At 43.4% G+C, this 6,326-nt stretch overlaps 2 long non-coding RNA genes across 2 annotated transcripts in view; one reads left to right on the top strand and one right to left on the bottom strand.

The window, feature by feature from the left end:
- Window positions 1-2,416, bottom strand: part of LOC109297195 — a 9,757-nt gene extending 7,341 nt beyond the window's left edge. Inside the window, exon 1 of the long non-coding RNA XR_002097234.1 lies at window positions 2,406-2,416. This is a non-coding gene — a long non-coding RNA (uncharacterized LOC109297195). The remainder of the gene's footprint in view (window positions 1-2,405) is intronic.
- Window positions 1-6,326, top strand: part of LOC109297194 — an 83,493-nt gene that overhangs the window by 17,248 nt on the left and 59,919 nt on the right. The window lies entirely within an intron of this gene.

Below are 6,326 nucleotides of genomic sequence, written 5' to 3' on the forward strand. Positions count from 1 at the left end.
AGACGGAGCTTTGGTCTTATATGTTCTTATATTCTACCATTTGGTATGTTCCTATATTCTGCCATACAGCTTCAGAGTGGAAAACATACAGGATTCATCAGGAGTTAATGTTGCAATGCTATCTTTATATTGTTATCAAGTCACTTGAACACACACAGACCAGTCAGTTGGGCAACAATTATAAAGCAATTTGGAAGCATACCAGTGTCTCTATCATCATAATAAAATTAATTCTAAATATCTATGTGTTTTGATTTTTGTTTTTAGTTTTCTTATCATAGAACAATTAGAGCTCCCCCTGGGCCTTTCACTAACTAGGATGTGGGGACAGCTGCCCCTGCAGCCACAGCTCCTGCCAGGAGGTCTCATCCTGTCTGGCAGCTGGGAACAATGAATGCATAATGGGGGGATGTGAGATTTGCAGGTGGGGGGTGGAAAGAGGTGTGGGGGATGTGAATGTGTGGGTGAGTGTGGAGGGATGTGGGGTGTGGGAGGACTGTGTGGGGGAGCTGCTCAGGAGGGGTGGGTCCCCTGCCCCCTCACAGGGTGCAGCCCCCCCCAAACAGCACATGGACTGCCCCCCCACTGGGCACCAGCCCACCCCCACAGGGCCCCAGACCCCCCTGCAGTGTCCCAGCGATCCCCACAAGGCCCACAGCTCACCCTCACAAAAGCAGCAGCTGTCAGGCACTCAGCACCCAATGGAGCCAGAGGCCCCAGTGGCATGGCGTGGCGCAGCCCTGGCCACCTCAGACATGACACTGCCTATGCACTCATCATGGGTCCAGCTCATCGCAGCACAGTGCAGCATGGGGCTGTGCCTTCAGGCAGCCCTGGGCTGCTTGAACTGTCACCTGGGGCCCTGCACCACTCACAGGGACCAGATGTCATACCGAGCCAGGTCCTGCCTCTAGCGGCAGTGCTGCTGGACCCACAGTGTGTGCGAGGAGGAAGTGCATGGTGGGATCCAGCCTGGCACAGCCCACTAGTGTGCCTTTGCAGTGGACCAGGAGGCGCAGCTCTGGGACATGCAGCTTCTGTGCAAAGGTGCGCTAGCTGTGGAGCCTTGGCTGGGTCAGGTCAGGCAGGCCAGGTTCATTTTCCATGAGGCTCGGGTGGTGATGCACCATGGCCTGTTGTAGGGACAGCTCTATGGCCATGCATTGCTGCCTGAGCCTCATGGAAAATGTTCCTGACCTGAGCCAACCCAGCCCAGGCCACGCAGCTAGCACACCTTTGCACAGGAGCCGTGCATCCTGGGGCCACACCTCCCAGTCCTGTGCAAAGGTGCACTAATGGGCTGCATGCTTTGTGGAGGTGCTCAAGTGGAGGCTACCGCATTCCTGCCCCCCTGGCATGGCACTGGTGGCAGCAGCCAGCGTGGCTGTGGCCCAGTTGCAGGCACAGCTGGCAGCAACACAGCGCTTTGTGACTCAGGCTCTGTACTTTCTGAATGGACCCGGCCCAGCCTGGCCCACTAGTGCATGGCTTTCCCAGTCCTGTCCAAAGATGTGTGCTAGCGGGCTGGGCTAGGCCAGGCCAGATCCATTCAGCATGTACAAAGCCCAGGTCATATAGCACAATGTCACCACTGGCTGTACCTGCAGCCAGGCTACAGTTGCTCTGGCTGCTGCTGCCAGCACTGCAGGGGGTTGGGGGAGGCAGGCGTGTGGCAGCCCCTGCTCAACTCCCTCCACAAACCCATGCACAGACTGCATGTCTCCCCCCCACCACTCCCCACACCTCCCAACATCCCCCAGCCACTCCTCACCCCCCCACCAATCCTCACCCCCTCATCCCCCTGACAGTTCTCACACCAGTAACGCCCCCCAGCCCCATGTCCCTACTTACCCATGACAGTGCCTGGGTCCCGATCCTTGCCACGCTTCTGCTTGCCCCAGCATGCTAAAGGTTCATGCCCCACATACTGGAGCAGCAGGATTACCATAAAGCTGCTCTGGTAAGAAACCAGAGCATCTCTCTGGAGGACCATCTCCTGGGTTACCTCAAGGCATAGTCAGAGACCATGTCCTGCCCTGTTTTTTTCCTTTTTGTTTTATTTTGATACTTGGATATTCAGGTATCAAATTTTGAGCTTGCGCTGCTAATTTGCAGCATGGGGAACATTTTTTTGTTTCTAGTGTGCCTCTTGCCACATCTTAAACTGCTTTGAGATGTGGCAAGAGGCACATGCGGGCTCATCTGTACACCCCCTTTGGCTGCATCTGCACATGTGCATTTACTGCATGTTAACTAAAATTACTGCGCAGTATGAGTGTGCATTTATGCATGAATGCCCATGCTGCATAGTAAATATGGTGTCTTACTCCAACATGAGTGTAAATTTGATAGCGGTATCATGCAGGTATCAAATTTATGCCCGATTAGTTACTTTGCAGTAACACACATGTAGACACCTTGCTGTGCAGTAACACTGTGTGTGGACTGGCCTGGGACTAACTGTAGTCCCAAGTCAGTCCACACACAGCATTAATGCGCTTTAATGCCTGAATGTGTAGATGCTGGCCTGTTTCCACTTAACATGCAGTAAATTTAAACTGGTGTAAATGCAAGTGTAGACACACCCTGCGTGTGTAAAAGAATTGTGGGCAGGCTTAAGACATAACCCCCCAGACCTAAATGTCAGATTTTTCCATGGAAGCCCTTGTGCCACCCCTCCCTGAGGAGTCCACTCAGATGTTCAGCTCTGAGCCCTGAATTTATTTGCAGAATAGGTCTCATGCTTTTCCCCATCTGACTTTTCATTATGCTTAAATAATTGACATTCACATCTGAATTCTGCCTAAAAAATTCAAAATATATCACATATTACCCTTGGTCAACAGCCCTATGACATTCTTTCCTGTACACATTATTGTTTATCTTTGCAACTTCAATTTACATGATAAAAATCAAGCTTTGGAATGGATTTGGTATTCAGTGCAAGTGACATAGTATCTCATATAGCATGGGTTTAGCCACATAATGTTTAGCATATAAGAACAAGCAGAGGAAACCAAAGGAATTACGAAAACCTTGATCTCACTGCAGACCTTTTTCCTTTGAGTAACCCTATTGCAGAATCCATTAAAGCTTGCACTTTTTCTTCAGTATGATCTGTACCTTTTCACTGGAGTGACGGTAATAGCTTTGTTGATCCCAATCCTGTGAATTTGAAAGTTCTTGCATGTACCACATAATAAGAGATTTGGGTTTGTTGTTTTCCCCCTTTATAAAAAAGAGTTACTGGAACAATAAAGAAAATTTGACCTATTGGGACAAAAAATGATTTAGGTTCCTTTGGAAGTTAAATCACTTGTAATCTAGAAAATGGCAATTGGATTACAGAGTTTAGCATAATATAATGGTAAGAGCACTTGGAACCATTTATCTCCTATAAGGATGGTTACTGAACTTCAATTTTTCTTTATGCTGTATCTATTACCTGTCTCAGTTTAGCAAAAATGAACAAAACCAAAGATAATAACCCCAACTTTAAAGAATGACTAAAAACACAATCACATTTATATCATGCATCATGTTGGTAATGGTGCATTATTGTCAGACAGGTAATGACAATAGCGTGAGTGAATATGCAAACAGCAAGGAAATTTGAAAAGATAGGCAAAGGTTCTCCTAGGAAATTCGGTTATCATCTGGGACTTTGATTCTTTACATTAGAGCAATCTGAAACATGGATCAGTTACAATTAAGTTACAGTTAATTATTATGACTCCTGATCTAGCTTTACTGTTCTAAAATTCCTGATTTTTTTCTTATTTCCAATTATATAATTCAACCTAAAATGTCATTCATAGCTGAGATCTTAATTACTACTATTGGGCCACAGGCAATATTCATATCTGTTGTTCCACTCATGATTCCAAAGTTAGAACAGACAGTCTCCAAATCTACCGGTAGACAAAAGTGACTATTAACTTTTGATTAAAAAAAGTCTTAATACTGTCTGCTTTAAAAAAAAAAATGTTATTCCTTTGTCTTTTAGTCGGAGGTGTTTTTATGAAGCAAATGCTAAACCCAATTCTAAAAGACCTGTGAAGGTTGCTTTGATTAAATTCCGTCTAAATCATACGTAAAGGAAGTCTGGGAGCACCTTCCTTCACTAATTGAGCTTGGAGATTGTACTTAACCAATTCTGCTATCAGTTTTCCCACCCAACAATACAAATATCATAACAACCATGAGAAATTATTAACTTATGAACAAATATGTGATTTACTTTTGTCTAAAATTCTTTACAATATATGAAAGCCAGGTACTAACCAATGATTTTAAACTCTATTTCTAATTTTTTCAAATGATTGCAGTGAGTTTTAGTAGTGTCATTCTCATTACACTTAATGGAAGCTTCATGTCTAGTATCATGTTCAATAGGGATTTTCATTCTTCTTTTTCAAATTAGTTTATTTTTCAAGTCTTTTTTATGCAGGCACATTTGATTAGCACTTGGGAATAAAACAAAATGCTTCTTGTGAACATATTTATTGTAATTTTTAAGAAATAGCATTTATATTAAAATGTAGCCTATTAAAATAGTAGTGGACAGATACTATTTCAGAAATAGCAATAATAAAGATAAAATAATAAGAATAACTTGACTTTTTCATTTGCTTTTCATTTGAGGGCTGAAAAATAGATATGCATCCTTAGTTTACAGATGTGCAAATGGGCAAAGTGATATATCCAAACTTATACAGGAAAGCATCTGTAGAATTACAGACAAAACTGAGGCCTCTTGATTAACCCTGCAGATTTGCAAGAACTAAGTTATGTTGACTGTCCTCTTTTTCATTTTTTACTTTTTCATGGCAGGGCCATGTCACTTGGACAAGCGGCTCCTCATGGGTCTAGAAATTCTGCAGTCAGGGAGCAGTAGCAACAGAGCCATATGGATCCATTTTTCTTGCATATAGTATTCATCCTAATTTCTAAGAGCTGATTTGTGGAGAAAGATGTGGGTAGTATGCAAGAAGATATGGTAATTACCATAACAAAAGCTGGTAAAAGACAACATTTTGGGAGTACTTTCAGAATAATTTATTTATTTCCCTTTCCACATACTTCAGTAACTGTTTCTCTCAATATAATGTGCATATTATCTTCTTCTGCAGTGACACCTGGAGAAGGAAATTGTCTTCCAAAGAGTTTTCAAGGTCCGCTCATAGCATTTCTTCCAGATTTTCCTCAAGGTATTCAGTAGCTAGAATTAAACACAGCTTTTCCATCTCAGTATGTTTTGTGATCTTTTGGGCCCTGAGTTTTCATGTTACACCTTGCACTATCCTCACAGAAGTCTTTCTCCCAGATAGTTCTTTGTGCCATGTATTCCCCACATAGGAGAGTTTGTGTGGTTAAGCATACTTGGTAAAGTAAGAATGATTGCCATGTCACCATTTTACAGAGGGAAATTATAAAATATTTGTACAGCTACCTGCTATTCCATCCCATTCATTCCTTCCCCAACCCCTTGTGATCTACAGTGTCCTAACCCCATGCTATACTTTCACAGAAAGGCTGCCATGAGAACAGGGTATTTTATAGTAGTGCTGTCACTTTCCTTGTGTATGGACCTAATTTCACTAGATTTGTTTTACAGCAGAAAGTGGAGGATAACAGGCTTCAAAATCTTCCAGGCAATTTCTTCAATAGATCCTGCTGGAACATCCCTGTCTGTTCCATTGAATACACTACATTTGTTTTGGTAGGAGCTGACTAGCATATTACATTTAAAATGAGTGTTCACCTTGCTTCCTTGTACTTTTAATTTCTCTTTTCTTGGTGTTTGCCAACACTTCTAGTTTTGGGAACAGGGCAGTGGGAAAGGATAAGGGGCTGGAATTTAAATTATTAGCCCTTTTCACTCTGAGGGGGGACACACCATTTCACCATTGAGTCCCTTTAGGGTTTTTCAAAGGAAAGGGCATGTCACTATTGCTGGTTCCTTTTCCAAACCTGGATTTTGTTAAGTATTTTGTCTAAATTCTTATCACATTATCTGCATTAGCTTTGATAACCCCCATGTCTCTCAATGGGTTAACTACTGCATTTATTCAAATCTAAGATGACCCTGAACCTAAGACGACCTCCCCAATAATTATATTCTATGTATGGACAGTTTATAAATTTGTTGTAATTTTCCATGTATAGAATCTATTTATTAGAGGGTCATCTTTAATTCATCCTTCCCACCACTGCAGGGGGCAGATAGTGGGGGGCAGATGGTATGGAGAGGTCAAGCCGCTTGCCCCTGCTTGTGCCTGTTCGTCTGCCCCCACTGCAGCCCCGGGCCCCCCTTCCTGCTCTGC

Source organism: Gavialis gangeticus, unplaced genomic scaffold (genome assembly GCF_001723915.1).
Source record: "Gavialis gangeticus isolate Ggan-Ray unplaced genomic scaffold, GavGan_comp1, whole genome shotgun sequence".
Classification (NCBI taxonomy): Eukaryota; Metazoa; Chordata; order Crocodylia; family Gavialidae; genus Gavialis; species Gavialis gangeticus.